Source organism: Bos grunniens, chromosome 11, assembly GCF_055505025.1.
Source record: "Bos grunniens cultivar Pamir isolate PY7600 chromosome 11, Bosgru_T2T1.0, whole genome shotgun sequence".
NCBI lineage: Eukaryota > Metazoa > Chordata > Mammalia > Artiodactyla > Bovidae > Bos > Bos grunniens.
The window spans coordinates 24143383-24169262 of record NC_141175.1 but is presented as its reverse complement, the minus strand read 5'-3'; the positions used below and the strand labels follow the sequence as shown (position 1 = coordinate 24169262).

Sequence of the window (25880 nt, the reverse complement as noted above, 5' to 3'; positions counted from 1 at the left end):
TTCCTTGCTCAGCTGGGCAAAACCTAAAGGACATTTTTAAACAGGATCTTTGAATTTTCAGCTTGTATCTTTCATTAAAGATTAGGAGCAGCATTTTTAAATGCCTCTGCCTCAGAGGTCCCCACTTGTAGCTGGTGATCTGCCTCTGTAGTTTTAGGAGAATGTCCTATCTACAGCTGCTGACTGTAGTTGTCCCTCGGTAACCAGGGGGATTGGTTTCAGAAATCTGTGAGGATCCCAAAATCTTTAGATGCTTGAGCTCCTTATATAAGATGGTGTAGTACAGCATCTGTGGATACAGAGAACCGACTGTATTTCCTGCTGCTGTTGGAATCAGACTAATATCTCCTTCAAAAACAACCACGTTGGGATTTCTCTGGTGGTCTAGTGATTAAGACCTCATGCTTCCAATGCAGGGGACTTGGGTTTGATACTTGGTCAGGGAACTGAGATCCCACATGCCACATGGTGTGGCAAAAACAAAAAAACACTACCATGTTGTCTGCACAGATCCTTCGGGCTGTGGTAAGATCTATGTTTACAAACACAGCCCTTGTTTGTGCTGTTTTCCAAGAAGCAGGTCTCCGTGGACTCTAGACTGGCATCTTTATCAGCTGTGACACTTTGAACACCAGTTATGACCTCAGTTTTCATGTCTGTCATACAGAAAACACTTTTTCCTTATAGTTCTTGTTGGTGAAGACTGAGATACCTGTGGCCGAAGGATATATTGTTTGCGAACATGCCTATCACTTTTTTGCCACAGTTATTTGACTTTGATTCAAGCGTTTGACCTGGGCACACCAGTGGGAAGCCTTCAACAGAGCAGATGATTACCAAGCACTTGATCTGTGGCTGTGACCAGCCCAGGGCCTTCTCAACAAGCTGACAAGGTAGATTGTATCATCTACCCCTATCCATTGAGAAGTTTCATGACTCAGCCAGATTTGAAGCTAGAAAAACAAAGTCGTGGTTGGAACTTAGGTAGAGTCTGGCTGTAGAACCTGTTTTCTTGTCCACCCAAGTATATTGCTGAAAACCCAACAAATGGTTAAGAATGTGTTTCTCTTTAAAGATGCTCTTTAGCCCTGAGTATAGCTAGGCATTGGTCTCCCTGGCTTGGTATCACATCCCACTGCCAGCCCCATATCTCCTTGTCCCTCCCATCCAATCATGATGCCATCCCAGATGGCCTTCCTCTGCCACCAGCTACATTTATTCCTGACAGAGTGTAAACAGGGGCCTGTGAACATGTGTTGGTGTTTACTTCTCGGTAGAGTCTCGGTAGAGTTGGCCCCAGGGGAACCAACCCTTCATGTTCCAAAGGAGGGGGTTTGTGACCAAGCACATCAGCTATATAAACTGGGTCTTGTTCCATACAGAAAACTCCTGGGTGGATCCTTCCAGGAGATACTGTTAAACTTTTATTTTGTAAATCTTTACTCATGCCATATTTTAATGGGTACACTATTCTTTTGGCATCAGTTATGAGTTGGTTTTGAAACAGTTCAATTTTAAACCAGCTGGGATGACTTCTGATATCTCCATTCCTTTGGGGTGACTCCGCCAAGGTTTCATTCTGTTCCAATTTGTGTGCTCTTTGGAAGAAAAGTAATGACCGACATAGATAGCATATTAAAAAGCAGAGACATTACTTTGCCAACAAAGGTCTGTCTAATCAAAGCTTTGATTTTTCCAGTAGTCATGTATGGATGTGAGAGTTGGACTATAAAGAAAGCTGAGTGCTGAAGAATTGATGTTTTTGAACTGTGGTGTTGGAGAAGACTCTTGAGAGTCCCTTGGACTGCAAGGAGATCCAACCAGTCCATCCTAAAGGAAATCAGTCCTGAGTGTTCATTGGAAGGACTGATGCTGAAGCTGAAACTCCAATATTTTGGCCACCTGATGTGAAGAACTGACTCATTTGAAAAGACCCTGATGCTGGGAAAGATTGAAGGCGGGAGGAGAAGGGAATGACAGAGGATGAGATGGTTGGAGGGCATCACGGACTCAATGGACATGAGTTTGGGTAAGGTCTGGGAGTTGGTGATGGACAGGGAGGCCTGGCATGCTGTAGTCCATGGGGTCACAAAGAGTCAGACACGACCGAGACACTGAACTGATATGCCCCTCTGGCAATGCAGAAAGTGACTCCTTAGCTAATACAGCATTGCCGTATTTATCATGGAAATCAGGTGCCTGTTTCCAGTGGCTCTGCCTTGACATTGTTTGCTGAATGCTTTGAACTCAGAGATGACTCAGAGGTGTGTGCTTTTGGCCAACGGCGACGTGGTGGAGCTGAAAACAGAACTGTGGCAATAGCAGCTGCTACTGTTTTGCACCTTCACCAAGTACCCTTGCCTTTTGAAAACGAGACTGCCAGACTTTTAACTAAACTTCCAAGTGTGGTGTTTAGAGGCTAACTTTTGTCCCACAAAACTTACCTAGCAATGTTTGATCCACAAAACATCTTACCTGGTTTCTCCCTGAGGGCTCACCATAGCGAGTTCATGAGGGAGGCCAGCAGCTTCCCCCCTGTCCCTGTTTCTCTCTTCCCTCCTCTTTGCTTTATTGAGTTCCTACACCAGGGGCTTCCCTGGTGGCTTGGACAGTAAAGAATATGCCTGCAATGGGGAGACCTGGGTTTATTCCCTGGGTCAGGAAGAGCCCCTGGAGGAGGGCATGGCTACTCACTCCAGTATTCATGCCTAGAGAATCCCATGGACAGAGGAGCCTGGTGAGCTACAATCCACGAGGTCGCAAAGAGTCAGACATGACTGAGCAACTAACAACAACAACACTGCGCTCGGTTTTGAGAATTAAAAGTGCAAGAGACAAATCTTCTCGCTTTCCTGTTGAGTTCTCACGGGTCGTAAGTGGGGCTGTGCTTTGAACTTGAGTCTCCTGCTGGCCAAGCCAGGACATGCTCTCCACACAAGATGGCTTTCCAAATAGCTGCCAAACACTGCTTTCAGCATCGAGTTCTGGCATCGGTAACACAGAAGAGCTTGGATAAGCCTCTTACTGACGATGGGTTCTAGGACTGACTTTCCGCATCCCTAGGGAATGACTCATGTCATTCATGTCAGTCAATCATGTTGCGTCTGATCAAACTTTTCTGAGGTCTTAGTCAAGGCTTCCAAAGTCACTTCTTGCAGAAATAGGAGTGGCTAAAGTCAAGACCTGTGTGTCCTGCTGGTGCTTCTAAAGCAAGACAACTCTCTTGTAATTCATCCATCCATCGATTCATTTATTTGTTCATTCTGAAACAGGGAGGCCCCCATGGTAATGGAGTGCGCTTACTATGAAGCTTCTGTCTCTAGAATACAAATGCTCTCTCCCCCCACCCCCAGCCCCACTCCTATTTCCCAGGGATAATGAGTAGCAGCTCTGACAGTCAGTCCTCCTCTATACAATCTTCCTCCTCCTCCGAGTACTGGGTCTTGCAGTACTCCCGAGGATGGGAGGGGAAGGGCGTTCTCTAATTGGCAGAGGAGATGCCGGTGGCTGAGGAGGAGGTGACCTTGGTGAGTTGCATCCTTGCACAAGTAACTGCTCCAAGTCCCCCTCCCACAGTGGCTACAGACCCAGGACGCTGTCATTCTCCGCTGCAGTGAATCTTCAGCGTGGGGCTGCCCACTCCCCTGTGCTGTGCTCAGGGAAGAGGCAACAGCCACATTAGTAACAAAATTTGATTGAAAGGATACTCAGCAAAGATCTGGGCTGAGGTAGACCAGTGGTCATGCTGCCACTTATTGACAAGGACATCAGGAATGCAGCATAGTGAGGAGGCAGGGTCTCTCCAGCAGAAATGTTGAGCTGTCAGGACAGGGGCTCAGAAGGCTGACCCACGACAAAGATGGGTCCACAGCTAGTGTTTTGTGCTGGCCTCTAAGGTCAGAAAACAAACATTTTGAGGTGGAGTTTTTAAGCACAGCCACCTCTCCAAGTGTTGGAGGTAAAACATGTTCAGGCAATTGTTTGTTACTTTAGGAACCCAGATCTCCCCCTTCCTTTCCCTTGCTGGGGGTGAGCTTTCTCTTAACTTGAAAACACAAAGGGTCTCATCAGATCTTCTTTCTCAAGAGGATGATTCTACTGATCGCTTTCTGAGGAGGTCCCCCTGGGGATTCCCCAGTGATTCTCACTCCTGCCAACATTGTGACATGATTTGTCATATTTTTGTGAAAAGGAAGAAAAAGAAACGCTATTCCCATAGATAATCTGCCAGCGTCCATTTATCTGTTTAGTCATGTGGCAAACCCCAAGGGCCAGGAGTTTGTCAATAAACCATGGATATTCCCGACCTGGTCCCAGTGATGATTTGTTCACGTTTCTCATGTTCTGCTGGATCTACCTGGCTTCCACTACCTGGACTTTGTCCCCTGTTATTGGCTGAAGCACAGTCCTCACAATTGGTGGCTGAAGTGAGTTTCTCCCGCTTGATGCTGGGCACCCTTAGGACACAGCTTGTACTTGACTTCCTGGCCCTTTACTTTCCTGGTTCCTCTTGGCAGCTCCTCTGAATTATTGGACTCTTGAATTTCACTCTGGGGTTAGCCAGGCCTTAGCATCCTCGATGGGGCTGTGCTTACTGTGCCCTGTATGACAAATTGTTTAGAGCCCCATAAACCCAGGACAACACATTTTCAGAATTAGATTATTTCTAAAGTGTGCTTTTTTAAGTAACCTTTTTGAGAGGGACGGGGCTGGGGTTTAGCTTACCTTATTGGCAAATTATGAAACATAAATAGCATTTGAGTCCATTTGAGAAGCAATCTCCCTTCTTTTCATCCCCACTCCACCACTGCCCAATGTCCAAAATGCCCTTGATCCCAGATGGCTCAATGGACCATGAACAATAAAATTGAAAGAATTTCTCCTAATAAAAATGAATCCCCTCAATGACTAATTTCAAAGAGCACTAATCTACCATGAGAGCTTCTTCTTTGAGACCTGTCTTTGTCACTGGTTCGTTGGGAGACTCGTATGTCATTAACCTCTGGGACCCTCTTGTCCACACTTCAGAAACAAAGGACACAGCGCGAATATTCTAAAGGGATGTGCATCATTAAGGATAGAACATGAACAGATAACCAGACCTTTGATTGTATATAATTTTGTGTTTACTATATGGATAAACCTTGATATTTAGACAGTAACAGAATTATGTGACTCTCTACATAGCCATTTGAAGTTAATAAGGCGGTGGATCTTAATTACCTACATTAGTTTAGCCTGGTAAAGTAAAATGAAACCATTTCCATGCATTGTCTTTCAATTTGCTATTAACAGCAGAGAGAGCCAAATATTCATATACTTGGTCAGTGACCACTGACTCCAGGCTGCTTTAATTCATGGCTGTATTTTCATCTCAGGCTCACAGAGCTTCCAGCTCCGGAATAAGCCTCAACATTCTCTCTTAAAATAAGAATGAGAGAAATGTAAGGATTCAATAACACTCTTGCACAACATGTGAAATGGCAATTCTTAAAAACCTTTCCTCGGGCTATTAAACAGAGAAGGCAATGGCACCCCACTCCAGTACCCTTGCCTGGAAAATCCCATGGACGGAGGAGCCTTGTAGGCTGCAGTCCATGGGGTCGCTGAGGGTCGGACACGACTGAGCGACTTCACTTTTACTTTTCACTTTCATGCATTGGAGGAGGAAATGGCAACCCACTCCAGTGTTCTTGCCTGGAGAATCCCAGGGACGGCGGGGCCTGGTGGGCTGCTGTCTGTGGGGTCACACAGAGTCGGACGTGACTGAAGCGACTTAGCAGCAGCACGCTATTAAATAGCTCTGAGTCCATCACACTTTCCTTCCTCAGCTCTTAAAATCTTGAGTCTGCAAATATGTCAGTAAGGAAATTGCCATCAGAGTAGAGAAATACCTGGGAGTAAGGTCATCCTTATTCAAGGTGCCTTACACTGTCTGGATTTGGATGAAGTATGGCACACACCCCCATCAGCATTACGAGACCTGAAGGATTTTGTTGTTGTTGTTCAGTTGCTAAGTCATGTCCAACTCTGTGCAACCCCATGAACTGCAATACAACAGACTTCCCTCTCCTTCACTATCTCCTGGAGTTTGCTCAAAATATCCATTGAGTTGTTAATGCTACCTAACCATCTCATCCTCTGCCACTGCTTTTGCCTTCATTCTTTCCCAGAATCAAGATCTTTTCCAATCAGTCGGCTCCTTGCCTCAGGTGGCCAAAGTACTGGAGTTTCAGCTTCAGCATCAGTCCTTCTGATGAATATTCAGGGTTGATTTCCTTTAGGATTGACTGGTTTGATCTCCCGGCAGTCCAAGGGACTCTCAGGAGTCTTCTCCAACACCACAGTTCAAAAGCATAAATTCTTTGGCACTCAGCTTTCTTTATAGTCCAGCTCTCCCATCCATACATGACTACTGGAAAAACTATAGTTTTGACTAGATGGACCTTTGTCAGCAAAATGATGTCCTTGCTTTTGAATACACTGTCTAGGTTTGTCATATAGCTTTCCTTCTGAGGAACGAGTGTCTTAGGGACCACCTAATTCACCTCCTCATCAGGTCCATTTTGCTGATAGGAAAACTGAGTCTCAGTGGGGCCAAATGTCTTGTCCCCACTTATGTAGCACTTAGTAGCAATTTAGAACTGGAATCCAGGGTTCTGACTCCCATTCTGTTACCAAAATGTATGTGCTTCATTTGATGAAGTGGAATTTAAAATGCTGGGAGTGGAAGGGAAAGAATTTCAAAAGATTAACCAAAGAAAAGAAAGATTTTCCCAACTGGGCTCCAAGCCCTTTGATGCAGGCAAAGCCTTGGAAGTGAAACTTGGTTAAGTTTCCTTGTGCGGCTCTACAGACTTACGCTCCTCTTTGTACCTGGGAAGATGGTGCATTATTCATGCAAACGGAATTTGTTTGTTCTGAAACTCTGCAGAGAAGGGGAAAAACAAGTTAATGGCAAAATTAAGAGAAGGAGTGATCATGGCTGTGCTTTGGCAGAACAACCCTGAGCAGCCACCTGAAGTGAGAGGTGGAAGGCCTCCTTGGAAAAGGAGCCCAGATGAAGACTTTAATGAGAGCAGTTCTATTGATGTGTCTAGAATCCTGCGTACAGTGCTGCCTCTGGTGTCCCTGCCTTTCAAGTTTGAAGGCATTTCAGTACTAGACACGGCAGTCAAAATGATGTGAAGTCTATCTGTCCTTATTGTGTGTTTTAAATGTTGAACGTAAGTAAATGTTTTCATGCTGTAAGATGTTAGGATGGTACAATAAGGTAGGCTAGAGGGCTTTACAAAGTGGAAATATCTGAATGTAGAAATGAGGACTATTAACCACTTAGTAATTAATAGGTGGCTTTCCTGGTGGCTCAGCGTAAAAGAATCCGTCTGCCAATGCAGGCGGCACAGGTTCAATCCCTGGGTCAGGAAAATCCCCTGGAGAAGGAAATGACAACCCACTTCAGTGCTCTTGCCTGGAAAATCCATGGACAAAGGAGGTTGGCAGGATACAGTCTATGGGGTCCCAAGAGAGTTGGACACAGCTTAGCAACTAAATCACAACAAAATTAATAGGCGCTTGCTTAAAGTCTAGGCACCTGCCAGGAATCACATGTTACTAAATATGTGGAATAGAATTTCTCAACAGGTGCTTTACAGACACCTGCAGATGACTCATCTGAAGCCCTTGATAAGTGCAAAGGCACAGGCAACTTCTGGGGCTTCCATAGACAATCCAAGGGTTGTATTTGAACATTTGCATTGCTAACCTGCTTCCTGGGGGCTTCTGATACAGGAGACTAGAGGATGGAACTCTTCTTTTCCCTTCCAAGCTGCTTTCTCCATTTGATGCATAGCACTGAACGTGAGATTAAATTAGGTCGAAAGACGGTCTGAGGCAAGTTGTGACTGGCCTTGTTTTCCATGCTAGCTAACAGGCTTTATTTAATAGGAATAGGTAGCTAAAGTAAAATACTAAGCTTGACTTCCAGAAAAATGACCCTGAAAGATAGCAGCGAGAAGACTGATGTCCATAATCTAGAATTGGTTCTCAGTGACTCTTTCTCATTTTTTCATATTACTGCAAAATCATTTGGTAGGAAAGAAACGTGGGCTTCCCAGATGGCTCAGTGATGAAGAATCTGCCTGCCAACGCCAGAGGAGAGGCAGGTTCAATGCCTGGGTTGGGAAGATCTCCTAGAGAAGGCAATGGGAACCTACTGCAGTATTCTTGCCTGGAGAATCCCATGGACAGAGGAGCCTGGTGGGCTACAGTCCGTGGGGTCTCAAAGAGTTGGACGTTACTTAGGCATTAAAGAGCAACAACAAGGGAAGAAATATATAAACTCCTCCCCCCCACCCCACCCTAGGCATCTCTTTCTCTCTCCACAAAAAGAAAGTCTTGGAGTGGGCTTTTTCCTTTCTCTTCATGTTTGCCATTTTCCACATGTAGAGAAGTAACTATTCTGATTCCTGTAATATGCCCTTGTTTATAGTGCAGTGGTTCTGTATTAGGGTGTGCAGTAGAATCACCTGAGGGCCTGTGAAATGGAACGTCTAGCCCCGCCCCTGGGGATTTCTGATTGGTGGGTCTGGGCCCAATAAGCTTGTGTTGCCAAGTTCCCAGGTGGTGCCAATACTGCGCCACCAAGTCTCAGGCTGGGAACCACCGCTTTAGGTCCACAGTCTCCTCCCTAGAAGCCTCAGGAAACAGTAAGTATTTTCTTTTTCCCTTTTGAGTTTTAAAAACAATAACCCCATGCAACAGGAAAGAAGAGGGTCAGGGGTTGGGGCTACCATCCCTTTGGTCTGTAGTTGAGAAAGGGGGCCTCCGCTCAGGGCTCGGGGAGGAAAGGCTCAGCCGCAAAACTTGGAAACGGGAGTCTCGCACTCTTTGGCCTGTGTTTGAGGGTGAGGGAGCAAGGCACCTCTAAGGGTTCTAGTCTTTGCTTCTGGGGCCCAAGAAAAGGTGCAGTGGAACGCCCAGGCTCTCTGGGGGAGGCTGGCTCTTCTGGGATGGCTGAAGAAGTCTGGCTCTTCTGGGGCTTGTTCTGGAACAAGGGAAAGGAGGCTCAGACCATCCTGTTGGCCTAAATCATGCCCTGAGCCCTGCATTCAACTGCCAGGCCAGTGTCTTCCAGGTGGCAGACTCAAGTGGGTGAGCCATTTTCTTTTTCAGTGAGTTAAACTCATCTCTGCTGGTCGTCGTTCCATTTTGAGGAGGCCCCTGCTCCACCTTTTCGGTCTAGGATGCCTTGTGTATGTCAACATGGGCCTCTTGGTGGGTTTAGCTGCTTCACTTAGGTCTAGTTAGACTGAGAGGCTTGTGTTGGGGCCTAGGCCCAAGTAGAAGCTCTAGTCTGTTTACTGATTGATACTTCTATTCACGAGATTTCAGACAGGAAGACAGCATGAGGGGCAAGTCATAGGAATGGAGCAGCAAACATTTCATCATACTCTGTGCCATGCAGAAAGAAAGTTAACTTTCTGGAGAATCCGAGTCCTTGCTCACGTGAGCTGCTAGGCTAAGTGTTGGCCTAGAAAGCTGGAGCAGGTTGTGTATGGTATTGCCATGACAGGCTGATATTATATTACTGAACATATCATCAGTGAACAAATAAAAAGGAAGATTTCCCCAACTTGGTGGACAGAGGCAGAAAGGCTATTAGATGGAAAAACCTTGAGAACATCCTGAATGTCTGAAGCAGACTGTTTTCAGGCATGAAGTTTGGTCAGTTTTACTAGAGCAGAATTGGTTTTTTAAAAAGCGTGTTTTCATCTACCAATCCCAAACTCCCAGTCTATCCCGCTTCCTCCCTGTACCCTTGGCAACCATAAGTTATGTCTATGAATCTGCCTGTGTTTTGTATATAGATTCATTTGTGCCACATGTAAGTGATACGTGTGGTATTTGTCTTTCTCAAAAAAAAAAAAAGGCAAAAAAAGTGCATGTTTTTATTGTCAGTTCAAAGACAGATGAGCAGAATAGTGGGAAACAAACAAACAAACAAAAACTGAAGGAGGATGTGCCCATTGAAATGGGGCGAGAGAGGGATTTTCTTAGCCAGAGACTGAGAACTCAAAATCTGAGAACACGGATATGAGTGGGAGAAATATGTGCACCATATTTAATTGCTTTTAGAGGAAGAACTAAGAATGAAGAGGATGATTTAGTGGTTACTAGACCAGAGACTGGATTTCTCCCCTAAGTTTTAGCCACGTTAATCAGCACATTCTTAGAGTGAGCCAGGATGGTTCCCAGAGAAAGACTGTCTGGAGGACATTGTTGAGAGACCTCCTCTTAGCAGCAGCTGGGGGAGGTGGGGAGAAGTGGCCTGCCAGTCCTGAGGGCAGATGGAAACCACCCCAACACCTGGGACAGACGCGTAACGAGGGTACATGAGATTCATGCAGATTGCTAAAGGAATATCAGCATAACATATTTACTGAGTTTTTAAGATACAGCGGCTAGTGAGAACAGGTGTGTTACATCCTACGAGGAGAACACAGCTAGGACATTCAGGGAGTAGAGAGATTTAGGACAGATAACATCCTAAATTTCGGCTGTAAAGGTCAACATGATTGAAATGAGATCCCCTGGGTGGCAGGTCACATTTATTTTTGGCCAGCCTGGAACTGACTGCATTTTTATCTCTCAGGCTGGGGACACAATGAAATCCTCTGAAGGTGTTGAGTGCTTAGCCCAAGAGCAAAGTGAAAGGAAGGCAAGCCGGGTTTTCCCTTGAGCAGGGCTAGCCCAGCATCTGGTTTAGAAGAAAGAGAAGCAACTTAGAAAGTAGGTTAGAACATTTTAAATTTCACTTGGCCTGCTGAGAAGGAGGAGGGGGAAAAAGAAAAGAACCAGAACACTCAGAGACCTAGCCTTTGTGATAGAAAAATGAGGAAAGAAATTTCACTGCTAGGGAAATAGAACAGGTGAGCCAAGACCTGGCCAATGCAGAGGTTGAGAGAGAGGAAGATTTGCTGGGGAAGCATGTGGTCTAAGGCGTATTGATTCTTACTGGTCCCCAGAAGCACACAAGCTTTTGGAAATACATGAATTTGCTGAAGGTAATTTTAAACTGAGACAAACATGGAAAACCAAGGACTGTCCTTAAGAGAGAAGCTTCCTAAGCCTGCGTAATACAAGAACAAGAGGTAGAAGCAATAGCCAGTCATACACAGAAATAAATATGCCTTAGTGTCTTGCTGGGGTTGGATAACATCACGGGGGAAGCCAGGCAGTGAGGTTGGTTTGGTGAGCTTCCTGTGAGAAATATGATAAATGTGAGGAAACCTCCTAAGAGCCCATGCCACTGGTGCATAGAAACTGTACACTGAGAGCTTCAGGTGAGGTCTGAACCTACAGTTCCGAACAGAGGTGGCATTTCAGAGGGCCGGGTAACCTAGGAGAGTGTGTCTTTGCAAGTGCAATTGTCTAAATCAGAGAAGAAGCTGTATGATAGATGGATTCTCCCCCTGCACACCCCCACCCATAAATCATAAGGTCACAGTTGGCCTCTCAATAGAAGATTGATAATATAAGGATTAGGATATGGACATCTTACTGGAGTTGGGGAGGGGTGTTATTCTACCAAACACGGGGAGCAAGGATCTTCAAATTCAGTCCTCTAAACTTTATAAAGCAGAGAGATTTTCAGCTTATTTCTTCTCTTGGAAAGTAATGGGGAAAGTGAAAGTGAAGTCGCTCTGTTGTGTCTGACTCTTTGCGACCCCATAGACTGTAGCCTACCAGGCTTCTCTGTCCATGGGATTTTCCAGGCAATAGTAATGGAGTGGATTGCCATTTCCTTCTCCAGGGGATCTTCCCAACCCAGGGCTCGAACCCGGGTCTCCTGCATTGTAGACAGACACTTTACTGTCTGAACCACGAGGGAAGTCCAAGTAATGGGGAATACACATTCAAATTTGAGGCTTTTTTTTTATGCTACTATTAATTGTTTATCCTCATAGGTGATATTTGGATGATATACTGCGGAATGAGAAAAGGGGAAGAAATGATGGCCTAGGATGCTACCTGTGATGCTAATTTAACTAATGTCCTGACTCTTCCCGAGGACCTCTGGGGACAAGAGCTGCACTGCCCACATTGTAGGAGTGGCCCTTGTCGGCCTGGGCTCGCAGTCAGAATCCAGACCCTGCAATGAACTGATGATCAATCACAGCCTTCCTGGCTGCCAGGGTCTTGGCCTTTAGACCCAATGGGTTAAGAGGCAACAAAAGTTAGGGAGAAGAGGAAGACACAGTCAACCTTTTATTCCAGTGTCAAGAAAGACTCTGTTCTCTTCCCCAGGAGGGGGACTATTGCAGTGAGCCATTTCAGATTTTCTCTCTAGCAGTTTTCTTGAATTTCTACACATCTGATTTCTGAGAGTCATTCTCTCTCTCTCTGCTTGCCTCAAGGCTCCATAATTCCTTTCTGCTTCCTGTATCAATGTGATAAGACTCCACTGACCTTTTGTCCCAGTACAGCTTCTTAGCTTGTGACCAGATGAGAGAATCTGATAAAGCCTTCCCGTAGGTCCCATTAGCATGAAGAGGGATGGGGTGAGGGAGTCACACTGGTCCTCAGACCCAAGTAGTAGTCTCCAAACCGACTCTTTTCAGAAACCCTACGTTGGTGGTTCCTATACAGTTTCTAAGATTCACAAAGTTGTTACTTTGATCCCCACTGACTTTTAATTCTTTGAAATTGCATTCAAAGGTTAAACCCAGTGGGATTGGGTGCTGTGCTAAATCACTTCAGTCATGTCCGACTCTTTGCGACCCCATGGACTGTAGCCCAACAGGCTCCTCTGTCCAGGGATTATCCAGGCAAGAATACTGGAGTGGGTAACCATTTCCTTCTCCAGGGAATCTTCCCCACCCAGGGATCGAAACTGCGTCTCTTATGTGTCTTGCACTGGCAGGCAGGTTCTTTATCACAGTGCCACCTGATTGGGGGTGGGGGAGTCCTCAAACCTACAACATATCTAGGTTGGAAATAGAGATCCTTGAAAGCAGAAGCAAAAAGATGTTAAAACACTGCTCTCGTCCTACCAGAGCTGTGATCTAAATTAATACCCACAGCTTTGTAAACACATATGCATGTTCATGGAATCGTCACCCACAAGGCTGTGATCTTCATCATTATCATCTTCATTAAAAGCAGATGGCAGCAACGTGTTGCCTACACATTTAGATAATGTTTAAATAATTCCTGGAAAAACAGCCCAGCAGCCTAAACTATTCTTTAAGGAGCTTCAGTGGGAGCTGGAGGGGGAAGGGGTTTTTATACAGTGGCTCTAAAAGATTAATTTATGGCCTAGGAAGATGAAGTATTGAAACTGGAAAAACATAAAACCCAAAAGATACTAAAATCTCATCAATATCATTGGGATAAATTTTTGAGCTGTACCATTTTTATTTGATTTTTTTCCCATTACAAAAGTATTTGGTTTCTTATAGATTTGGAAACCATAGAAAAGCAAATACACATGCATTCAAATGTGTCCCATTTCTACCCAGGAATCATTGCTATTTAGGATTGTGGTGACTGTGCTTTCGCTATATACAGCCTAGCCCTTCCACTCTGGGGCTATCCTTGAACTTCTGTATAAACACTTTGGGGACCATCCTTGAACACTCCTATATAAACACTATGTAAAGACTCTAGGATTCCCTGGCGGCTGAGACAGTAAAGAGTCTGCCTGCAATGTGGGAGACCCAGGTTCAATCCCCAGGTTGGGAAGATTCCCTGGAGAAGGAAATGGCAACCCACTCCAGTACTCTTGCCTGGAAAATCCCGTGGATGGAGGAGCTTGGCAGGCTACAGTCCATGGCGGGTGGGGAGGGGTCACAAACAGTCGGACACGACTGAGCGACTTCACTTTCAAACACTCTGGGCCTCTCAGAACAGCTCCCAGAACTTTCTGTTTTGGTGTCTTTCCCTGGTTATGCTCCCTGCATCAGCCAAATTTTGTGTTCTGCTTCTCCAGTGACAAAGCAAATCTCAGTTTTCTGGAACACTTGTTATACTTTGTTTGCATCCCAGCCCCAGAACCTTGAAGGCAGGAACCCTTCTGTGCTCTGCAGGCAGATACTGAGGAGAGGGAGGATCAACCCTACTGGTCTGCTGAGAATTTGTTATTTTTTGAATGCAGCATGTTTTTCAACTAGTTTTTCCCCTGATAACACAAGATGCCTTGAAATCTGTATTATTTATTTTTCCTTTTAGAGACAAAAGTTCATTAGAAATAGCCTACGCTTATATCCTCTGTAGACAAATTTCAAAATCAGAATAAACCGATCTTCCCCGCATCATTATTTTTCTTCTTTACTATATGTTAAAGAGTGAGCAGAAAGTTTTTTTTTTTTTTACATACTATTTTTAGGGCTCAAACACCAAAAAAAAAAAAAAAAAAAGTTAGCTGCTACAACAACTCAATTTTAAAATGATATTACAATTCTAAAATGAAATATATCTTTCAAACTTTTGGCCATTGAATAGCCAGTTTTGTTTTTTTCCAGTTGGCTTCTTTACTAGTTGTTCAGTCTCCCCCTTCAGAATAGTTGTAAAAGCTATTTACTATAAGCTGTGGCTATTACTAGGATTAAGTATTTTCCTGGACAAACAAAAATATTTTTGTGTAGTGATTATTTTCAGGGGCGTTTATTTGATCTCTTCAGGAACTCTGTGGTGCAAATGAACCAGGGTGTTGTTTCTATTGTGTGAGGAGGAAACCAGTTCACAGAATGTTTCATAACTTGATTTTCCTTTCTTGTGGAGTATCTCGGACTTTTAATAACATACATAAGCCCGTGACTTACACTGGTGGGTGGTCACTGTGGTGACCTCAAGGCCACACAGCTCATGGATGGCAGGCCTGAGACCAACCATCCTGTATCCAGGTCTATCATTCTTGGTAATTCACATCCCTTTCTATCCAAGAGAACTACAGTCGTTTCTATTTAGCTGACTTAAGAAACATAAGAGACCCTTGACTGGAGAGCTTTTGCTGTACAGACAATTCTCATGTTTGAAAAGCTTTATACTGGTGTTGGTGCTTCACAACTGTGTCTAAACCCATCAGTCGCTCAGCAGAGAGCATGCTGGGAGGATGGAGGGAAAAATGAGCACCATGATGTCTTCCCAGTTCTGGAGGGTCCTCTGGAATGCAATCTCCTAGAGCTTGTTATTAATTCATCCAACAAATATTTATTAAGCACTTGCTCTGGTTCAGAGCCTGCTCTAGTGCAGGACATAAAGCAGTGAATAAAAGAGACAAATAGCCCTTCTTCCTGGCGCTCACATTTTTATAATTGTCTTGGGATTTTATTTTTGTTTATATTGCTGTTAAAGCCTGCCTTTAACACCACGTATCTGAATGTGATCACTGTGACTGATAATTTTCATGGCAGGAGAATCCTTATTGTTTACTAGTTGCTTACTTGCCAGGCACCATGCTAAGCGAGTCACCCCTTATCTCATGTAATCCTGGTAACCTCTGTGTCTCAGGCTGGCATTGTAATTTAAAATTACACTCTATAAAATTAGTACATAGTAGGTCCAGGATTTTCACATAGGTCTGACTCCTAATCCTTTACCGCTCTCCACACTGGCTTCTGTTAAGAATTGTTGTCTTAGATTGAAGATCCAAGCTACTAGTTCAGAGTGAAAATTGAAATTGCTTTTTGTTTTATTATCAGATAAATTCAAAATAAATTAGCCTTCAAATCAGATGGAAAGATACATTCATCCTTTAAGTCCTATTGTGAGGAGGTGAATTACAAATGGAAACTTCAGGGCAGAGGATGTGTGTTTCATCACTTTTCTAGCTTATCAGGTATGTTTCCTTTAAAAATACATTTATTTTTGGCTGCTGAGTCTTTGTTGCTGGGCACTGGCTTTCTCTAGTTGCAGAGATCAGGGGCTACTCTCCAGTTGGAGCATGCGGGCTTCTGGTTCCAGTGGCTTCTCTTGTTATGGAGCAAGGGCTCCATGGTGCACAGGTTTCAGCTGTTGGGGCACATGAGCTTAGTAGCTGTGCTGCACAGGTTAGTTGCTCCATTGGCATGTGGGATCATCCCTGGACCAGGGATCAACATGGTGTCCCCTGCATTGCAAGGCAGATTCCTAACCACTGGACCACCAGGGAAGCCTTTATCATGTAAGTTTCTGCTACTGTTGAAAACGGTACAAGATAACCATGGTTAGCAATTGTCTTCCATTCTTTGTGGTCTATCAAGATTACACAGTAGACCATATTGCATAAGGTAAAATTATTGCCCATATTTATTTTTGACTTTATCTTTGTTGGAAAATACACATTGTAACTTAAGCTTATATTAAAAACATTAATTTATGCTGAGGCAAGTGAATTAGTAGAGGCTGACAGATCTGTGTATGACATTTTGCAGCTCTTCCATAACCCAGGTCTTTGATCATCCGTATAACCCCTGACTCAAATTTTTCTTACGAAATGTTTGTCTGCTTTAATATCTGTTACTATTAACTGTTAACTGGGCCCTGTCATCGTGATTTCAACCATAAATTCAGCATAGCTGTGCATTCTAGGATTAGAGGCAGTTTAGATCATCACAGATGTAGAAACAAGCATAATGTAGTGGGGGGAAATTAATGAAGAAAGAGTATCATGTGATATTAATAGTGCTATTTATTGTGAGAGCATCATATGGCAGGTACTCCTGGATAGTAGTTTACATACATTATCTCATTCAGTCTTTAAAGCAGCCCAATCTAAGACATAATTGATGCTGAGAAGTTATACCTTGCATGCGGTTGTACTGCTTAAAGGTATTCAGTCAGGATTGCTGCTGCTGCTGCTAAGTCACTTCTGTTGTATCCGACTCTGTGCGACCCCATGGACAGCAGCCCACCAGGCTCCTCTGTCCCTGGGATTCTCCAGGCAAGAATACTGGAGTGGGTTGCCATTTCCTTCTCCATCAGTCAGGATTGGACTTCAGGTGATTTAACTCTTCTCCACCATGTGATGGTGTCATGAGAATTCAGAAGTAGGAGAAATTAAGGCAGACTAGAGAGACAGGAAGGCTTCATGGAGGCAATTTCTATACACTTAAGTAAAACTTGCAACTAATATTTGAATCCCACTTGCATCCCTTGAGCATTGCAGGTGTAACTGGACAGTTTTGTAGCTACTTCCTTAATTATACTAAGATTAGATAATCATGTGAGCATTACTATTGGTAATTAGTTATCTAATCAAATAGTTGTAATGATCTCACTTCTCTGTATCTTATGTCTTATTCATATTTAAATCTGTGCACATTTTATTGTGGTTATCTTCTTTTTTTTTTTGGTAACAGCCACAGAATGCTGAGGTTTGATTTCAAAGTTGTCTTCTTGTATTTTGTCTCAGATTCTAAGATTGCACCAAAAAGAAATTATATAAGATTTCATGATATTCTTAATCAGAAAAAAAAAAAATTGTGACAATGTACAGGTATTTAGCAGAGAAAGCAATGGCACCCCACTCCAGTACTCTTGCCTGGAAAATCGCATGGATGAAGGAGCCTGGTGGGCTACAGTCCATGGGGTCGCTAAGAGTCGGACACTACTGAGCGACTTCACTTTCACTTTTCACTTTCATGCATTGGAGAAGGAAATGGCAACCCACTCCACTGTTCATGCCTGGAGAATCCCAGGGATGGGGAAGCCTGGTGGGCTGCCGTCTATGGGGTCGCACAGAGTCGGACACGACTGAAGCGACTTAGCAGCACAGGTATTTAGAAAAAATCATTAGGTACCTTGACCTTTATCATGACAAGTTTTATTATGAAGTCAATTGAAACAATGCTCTCTTTGGCTTTACAGCGCACCTGTTCTCTGCCCAGAGCCATGACTGATCTTTACTGCTTTGTTATATGAATCGGAAAAATTTCCCCTCTAGATTTTTTACATTGCTCGGCAGGGGAATGTGCCTTGCTAAGTAGAGGTAGGCATCTCTTCCTTGGGTGAACGCAGCCTAGAACCAGGACACAAGCTTGGCAGGTGAGAAGAAGGGTAGACAGCAGCCCCTACTATCCCCTACTTCATGTGAAACACACAAATGACACAATCATGCATGTTTGTGCCTGTCTCTAGAAGGAATACCTGAAAGAGTGCTGAGTATTTTGCATTCAGTTCTCATGGGTCTATAGTAACCTGTTAGCACGTAGTGAGGAAACTGACTCAGGCAAGCAAAGAACACAGCTATCGTGTGGGAGCCAGGATTCAGACCAAGGTCTGATTAATTCTAAAGTCTGCCTCATTCTTGCTGATCACCTCACACCTTATCTCTGCTCTGCAAAAATTTTCAAATTTGTTGGTGTCACAAACAACATTCACGGAAAAAAACAGCAAACCAAACCTTCTATTCCTTGTGTACCTTAAATGCTTCTCCATTTCTTTGCTTGTGTTCAATCTCTTCCTTCTACAAGGAGCCCCTGTCTTACTTGTGTTCAAATCCTACTTATTCTTCTAGATAGTGATCTTATGCTACCCTCTCCATAAAGCTTCTCTTGATTCACTTTGATAGGGAAATAATTTTTCTCCTACAAATCACCAAAGCACATCCTTCTACCATTCTTCTGGATCTAATCTTGCTTGAACTTGCACTATAGCTGTGTGTTTATATGCTTTTTCCCCTCCCCATGGTCGACTATAAAGTTTTGAATGTTACTTATATAGAACTACTCTTTTTATCACCACTGCCTGGCACAGTGTTAGAGATCAAGTTATTTGACTCAATGAATAAATTCTTGAATGAATGAGTTAATCAACACTAATCAATGTTTCTTTTGAATAAAATAGTTCTCAAGCAACCCATATCACTGGAAATGACAAAATTTGGATAAGATACTTTAGAAAAATCTTTAAATATCTTGGAATCTTTAAAGGGCTGACATTGCAAATGTTATGGGTTGAATTATACTCTCTCCCCAAATTCATATGTTGAGGTCTTAACCCCCTTCAGACTGTGACTTTGTTTGGAAATAGGATCACTTAACATGTAATTCATTGTTAGGAAGCTAGAGAGAAGCGATGCATGATCTATAGAGGAATAATTTAAACAACAGGGGCTTCTTTATCTGAAGTCATGGAAGCCAGAAAGAAGTAGCACAAAATATTTCAAAGACTGAAGGAAAAGAACTGTCTGCTCTGGATTTTATAGGTGGCAAAAATATTCTGCAGGAATGAAGGAAAACAAAATATAATGAAAGAAAACAGAATTTGTTGCTATCAGAACAACCATTCAGTTCAGTTTAGTCACTCAGTCGTGTCCGACTCTTTGCAACCCCGTGAATCGCAGCACGCCAGGCTTCCCTGTCCATCACCAACTCCCGGAGTTCACTCAGACTCACATCCATCAAGTCGGTGATGCCATCCAGCCATCTCAACCTCTGTCATCCCCTTCTCCTCCTGCCCCCAATCCCTCCCAGCATCAGTCTTTTCCAATGAGTCAACTCTTCACATGAGGTGGCCAAAGTATTGGAGTTTCAGCTTTAGCATAAGTCCTTCCAAAGAAATCCCAGGGCTGATCTCCTTCAGAATGGACTGGTTGGATCTCCTTGCAGTCCAGGGGATTCTGAAGAGTCTTCTCCCACACCACAGTTCAAAAGCATCAATTCTTTGGCACTCAGCTTTCTTCACAGTCCAACTCTCACATCCATACATGACTACTGGAAAAACCATAGCCTTGACTAGAAGGACCTTTGTTGGCAAAGTAATGTCTCTGCTTTTCAATATGCTATCTAGGTTGGTCATAACTTTCCATTTAAGCGTGGCTAAAAGAACTTTTCTCAACAGGAAAGAAATAACAAAAGAAGGAGGTGGGCTTAGAGAAGAAAGAAAGAATGATGAAGCATGTAAATCTGGAGATAAAAGGCTTCCTTTTGAGAATGAGTTTTTTAAAATTATGTTTGGTTGAAGCAAAAATTATGATATTATCTGATGTGGTGCTTAGTGCATCTATTAATAGAAGAAATGATTAACTTGCTGCTGCTGCTGCTAAGTCGCTTCAGTCATGTCCGACTCTGTGCGACCCCATGGACAGCAGCCCAACAGACTCCCACGTCTCTGGGATTCTCCAGGCAAGAGTACTGGAGTGGGTTGCCATTTCCTTCTCCAATGCATTATTTATATATTAAAAGTGAGGTGAATAAAGGGACCTGTATGGAATTAAGATTTTACTTGACATGGTAAAGTGTCAATATTGGAGATTCTATGTTATGTGCATGTATTGAAATACACAGAGTAATGACTAAAATACTATTTGAAGTGATACATTAAAAAATTTTATATATAAATCAAGGTGAAAATTTAAAACTATTTAAGTAACCCACAAGGAGGCAAGAAAAAGGGGACTGAAGGATGAAAACCAGAACCACCAAACTGAAAATAAATAATAATGGTAGATTTATGCTCCACCATATCAATAATTAATTTAAATGTAAACAGTCTAAATACACCAATTAAAATATTGATGGAGTGGGTGAAAGACAGGACCTAACTTTATGCCTCTGTGAGAAATTCACTAAAACAAAACAAGATAGGTGTGTTGAACATAAAGGGATGGGGAAAAAATTCAGCATGAAGCATTATGTGCTATGTAAGGTGTGCTTACATAGCACATGGGTCTAGAATGTTCTTGAATGTCTTCCCTGTCAAGCCTAATGTCTAAGTGGAGTTTTCTAGGGTCACTCAACTCACTTGCTCACTCACCCCTGCACTGTGACATCAGGTTAAAATAAATTATTCTTGCCGAATTCATCAGTCATCTTCATTGTATAAAGTTGACATGTGTGTTTCTGATACCTTTTATTATTTGATCACTTTGTAGTATTTGGCAGAGAAGACTACTTCTTTTGAAACTCAATTCTTTTGTCCTGAATTGATACTGTTTTCTTCTTTTCTTTGACTTCCTTCTCAGTATATATTTTTTTAAATACTAAAGTTACATCTTGTGGACATTTTTCTTCATATTCTGCATACTCTTGAGAGTAATCTCATAAATTTCTTCAGCTTATTTTTGGGCTTAGGTTTTGTGTGTGTGTGGCTTCTATCTGGTAACACTCTGAGATTTTTTTGTCAATACCATCCTATCCTCTGAGCTCCTGATTTATGTATCCAACCAGACACTTGTTAACCATCTTGCTGACTAATAGACATCATAACCCAACATATCTAAAATGTAATATGCGTAGTGATTTTCAAATCTGCTTTGTGTCCAGTTTCCTGTTTCAGTGAATGGCACCAGCATCCATTCAGCTGTTCTAAATTTAGTTATGCGTGTCATTCTTTTTTAATTGAAATATAGTTGATTTACAGACTTCCAAGGTGACTCAGTTGGTAAAGAATCCACCACCAATACAAGAGATGCAAGAGACATGGGTTCAATCCCTGGGTAGGGAAGATCCCTTGAAGCAAGAAATGGCAAACCACTCCAGTATTCTTGCCTGGAAAATCCCATGGACAAAGGAACCTGGTGGGATTGCAAAGAGTTGGACATGACTGAACATGCACACTTAATCACTTAAGTGTGCATTAACTGCACACTTAACTCCATGTGCTGCTGCTGTTAAGTGTGCAGTTAACTGCAGTGTTGTGTTAATTTCTGTTGTATAGCACAGCGATTTACCTTTACATATATATATATATACACACACACACACGTATATGTGTGTATGTATACACATTCTTTTTCATACTCTTCTCCATTATGGTTTAACTATATTAAATATAGTTCTCTGTGCTTTGCAGTAGAACCGTGTTTATCCATTCTTCATGTAACAGTTTGCATCTGCTAATCCAAAACTCCCAATCCATCCCTCCCCAAGCCTGCTTCCCCTTGGCAACCACAGCCCACTGTCTGTGAATCTGTTTCTGTTTCATAGGTAGTTCATTGGTGTCCTATTTTAAATTCTCTATATATGTGATATAGAATATCTCTTTCTCTTCTAATTTATTTCACTTAATATAATAATCTCTAGGTCCATCCATGTTGCCCCAAATAGCACTATTTCATCCTTTTTTATGGATGAGTAATATTCCATTGTATATATGAACCACACCTTCCTTGTCCATTCATTTCTGTCAATGGATATTTATGGAAGGTTGCTTGGCTATTGTGAATACTGCTGATTTGAACAAGGATACATGTATCTTTTTGAATTAGAGTTTTGTCTGGATATATGACCAGGAGTGGGATGGCTGGGTCATATGGCAATTCTATTTTTAGTTTTTTGAGGAGCCACTATATACTGTTTGCCACAGTGGCTGCATCACCTTAAACTCCCCCCAACAGTTTAGGAGGGGTCACTTTTCTCCACATTGGGCATCATTCTTGATTCTTCAATGGATGCAGATTAAGGTCTTATTTCTCTGTTACCTACTTTTCAACATTTCGACAGCCATCACCCCCCACCCCCAGATTTTGCAGGCGCCATCTTTTATTTGAGTGACTGCCTGTAATTTTGCTGCTCCTCCCCATTCTCTGCAATGCTTCCTACCTGACTCTATTTTTCCTTTACTCAGAAGGGTCATGTCGCTCACATACTACTCTCTTACTGGCTTCCCAATTCCCACTAGAATTTAGTCCAAACTCTTTAATATGGGAATCATGAGTGCATGCCATTTGGGAGCCCAGGGCATCTAACCTGGTGATTTACTATTTAAAGAACATGCTTAATCCTCCATTCCACAGAAAGCCCATCTTCTGCCTTCTATTTCAGACTTCTAGAGAAGTTTAGAGGCTTTTTGGTCATCTGGTTCCTTTTCTCCATTGAGTTTCTGGTTGATCTATTTTATATGCCAAACACTTCCTATGTACTGGGCTTCATTTTGGAGGGCCCCCTCCTGATTTTTTAAAATTCTTCCAATATAACTTTAATGCAAGGCTATCACTAACTGAGGGCTTCCCTGGCAGCTCAGTGGTAAAGAATACACCTGCCAATGCAGAAGACGTGGGTTTGATCCCTGGGTCAGGAAGATCCCCTAGAGAAGGAAATGATAACACATTCTTGCCTGGAAACCCCCATAGACTGGGGAGCCAGGCAGGCTACAATCCATAGGGTCACAGAGGAGTCAGACACAGCTTAGAGACTAAACAACAATAATGGCTAACTTAACTGAAGTGACAGTGTGTGACACTGAAGGCTTATAGCACAGTAGTTGGAATAACTTGAAACTGCATAGTAGTTATCACTGTCATAAGCATTATTTGGCTTCACTCCCCATTCCCCTCCACTCTCTCTGCTAGAACACTCCCCCCTCTCTCTCTCTCTCATTCTGTGGTTTGATTGCCCTCCTGCACTCCTGGTCCTGGGCAGGATGTGCCCTTGCTCATAGAGACCCTTCTGCTCTTGCTGCTTCCCACCTCAGTGTGCTGCTTCCCACACCCCTCCTCTTCTCCTTTCTGAAGCAACAGATCCATCATGATGTTCTCCTAAACAAACAATCAATTGCTTCAGAGGTAAGTTGCTTTATTCCCCCAGAATAAAGAACAACAACTGTAGCAGATACCTAGTTTACTAAAGAGCAGTCTTAATTCCAGCTACATGCTATGCACACAGCTCTACATGGCCCTGACTCTGCGCCCATCCTCTGCTTTGAGCATTCCTAAGGACAGCATTTTCACTTTGCTGATCTTTTCTGCCCTTGTGTATTTTCTTCTCTGCTTCTTGGAACTCCTTACCACCACTCTATTTCCTAGTTAAGACTTTCAAAAGTCAGATTTTATTTATTTATTTTTTAATTTAATTTTATTTATTTATTTATTTTTTCTTCTTTTTTTTCTTTTTTTTTTAAAAAAAATCACATGCTCCCCATCCTGAACCCTCCTCCCTCCCAACCTCCCCATACCATCCCCCTGGGCCTTCCCAGCGCACCAGCCCCAAGCATCCAGCATCGTGCACTGAACCTGGACTGGCATCTCGTTTCATACATGACATTTCACATGTTTCAATGACATTCTCCCAAATCTTCCCACCCTCTCCCGCAGAGTCCATAAGACTGTTCTATACATCAGTGTCTCTTTTGCTGTCTCGTACACAGGGTTATCGTTACCATCTTTCTAAATTCCATATACATGCGTTAGTGTACTGTATTTATGTTTTTCCTTCTGGCTTACTTCACTCTGTATAATAGTCTCCAGTTTCATCCACCTCATTAGAACTGATTCAAATGTATTCTTTTTAATGGCTGAGTAATACTCCATTGTGTATATGTACCACTGCTTTCTTATCCATTCATCTGCTGATGGACATCTAGGTTGCTTCCATGTCCTGGCTATTATAAACAGTGCTGCGATGAACATTGGGGTACACGTGTCTCTTTCCCTTCTGGTTTCCTCAGTGTGTATGCCCAGCAGTGGGATTGCTGGATCATAAGGCAGTTCTATTTCCAGTTTTTTAAGGAATCTCCACACTGTTCTCCATAGTGGCTGTACTAATTTGCATTCCCACCAACAGTGTAAGAGGGTTCCCTTTTCTCCACACCCTCTCCAGCATTTATTATTTGTAGACTTTTGGATCGCAGCCATTCTGACTGGTGTGAAATGGTACCTCATAGTGGTTTTGATTTGCATTTCTCTGATAAAGAGTGATGTTGAACATCTTTTCAAGTGTTTGTTAGCCATCTGTATGTCTTCTTTGGAGAAATGTCTATTTAGATCTTTGGCCCATTTTTTGATTGGGTCATTTATTTTTCTGGAGTTGAGCTGTAGGAGTTGCTTGTATATTTTTGAGATTAGTTGTTTGTCGGTTGCTTCATTTGCTATTATTTTCTCCCATTCTGAAGGCTGTCTTTTCACCTTGCTAATAGTTTCCTTTGATGTGCAGAAGCTTTTAAGTTTAATTAGGTCCCATTTGTTTATTTTTGCTTTTATTTCCAATATTCTGGGAGGTGGGTCATAGAGGATCCTGCTGTGATGTATGTCAGAGAGTGTTTTGCCTATGTTCTCCTCTAGGAGTTTTATAGTTTCTGGTCTTATGTTGAGATCTTTAATCCATTTTGAGTTTATTTTTGTATATGGTGTTAGAAAGTGTTCTAGTTTCATTCTTTTACAAGTGGTTGACCAGATTTCCCAGCACCACTTGTTAAAGAGATTGTCTTTAATCCACTGTATATTCTTGCCTCCTTTGTCAAAGATAAGGTGTCCATATGTGCGTGGATTTATCTCTGGGCTTTCTATTTTGTTCCATTGATCTATATTTCTGTCTTTGTGCCAGTACCATACTGTCTTGATAACTGTGGCTTTGTAGTAGAGCCTGAAGTCAGGTAGGTTGATTCCTCCAGTTCCATTTTTCTTTCTCAAGATCGCTTTGGCTATTCGAGGTTTTTTGTATTTCCATACAAATTGTGAAATTATTTGTTCTAGCTCTGTGAAGAATACTGTTGGTAGCTTGATAGGGATTGCATTGAATCTATAAATTGCTTTGGGTAGTATACTCATTTTCACTATATTGATTCTTCCAATCCATGAACATGGTATATTTCTCCATCTATTAGTGTCCTCTTTGATTTCTTTCACCAGTGTTTTATAGTTTTCTATATATAGGTCTTTAGTTTCTTTAGGTAGATATATTCCTAAGTATTTTATTCTCTTCGTTGCAATGGTGAATGGAATTGTTTCCTTAATTTCTCTTTCTGTTTTCTCATTATTAGTGTATAGGAATGCAAGGGATTTCTGTGTGTTGATTTTATATCCTGCAACTTTACTATAATCATTGATTAGTTCTAGTAATTTTCTGGTGGAGTCTTTAGGGTTTTCTATGTAGAGGATCATGTCATCTGCAAATAGTGAGAGTTTTACTTCTTCTTTTCCAATTTGGATTCCTTTTATTTCTTTTTCTGCTCTGATTGCT

At 42.5% G+C, this 25880-nt stretch overlaps 1 long non-coding RNA gene across 9 annotated transcripts in view; it reads left to right on the top strand.

The window, feature by feature from the left end:
• The first annotated feature begins 8523 nt into the window (after window positions 1-8523).
• The window catches only part of LOC147362740 (uncharacterized), a 99959-nt gene continuing 82602 nt past the window's right edge, over window positions 8524-25880 (top strand). For 2 of the 9 annotated variants that reach the window (XR_015135783.1, XR_015135782.1), the window contains exons 1-2: window positions 8586-8708; window positions 15705-15841. This is a non-coding gene — a long non-coding RNA (uncharacterized LOC147362740). Of the gene's footprint in view, window positions 8709-15704; window positions 15842-25880 lie in introns of all 9 variants that reach the window. The other 7 variants (XR_015135785.1, XR_015135784.1, XR_015135786.1 and 4 more) reach the window with 6 other exon arrangements.